We start from the raw sequence: 344 nt of genomic DNA on the forward strand, positions 1-344 counted from the left end.
CCTGAATGGTCTAGTGGTTTTCCCTACTTTATTCAATTTCAGTCTGAATTTGGCAATAAGGAGTTCATGGTCTGAGCCACAGTCAGCTCCTGGTCTTGTTTTTGCTGACTATAGCATATTCAAAAGCAGAGACATTACTTTGCCAACAAAGATCCATCTAGTTAAGGCTATGGTTTTTCCTGTGGTCATGTATGGATGTGAGAGTTGGACTGTGAAGAAAGTTGAGCACCGAAGAATTGAAGCTTTTGAACTGTGGTGTTGGAGAAGACTCTTGAGAGTCCCTTGGACTGCAAGGAGATCCAACCAGTCCATTCTGAAGGAGATCAGCCCTGGGATTTCTTTGG

Source organism: Bison bison, unplaced genomic scaffold (assembly GCF_000754665.1).
Source record: "Bison bison bison isolate TAMUID 2011002044 unplaced genomic scaffold, Bison_UMD1.0 scf7180017864471, whole genome shotgun sequence".
Lineage (NCBI taxonomy): Eukaryota > Metazoa > Chordata > Mammalia > Artiodactyla > Bovidae > Bison > Bison bison.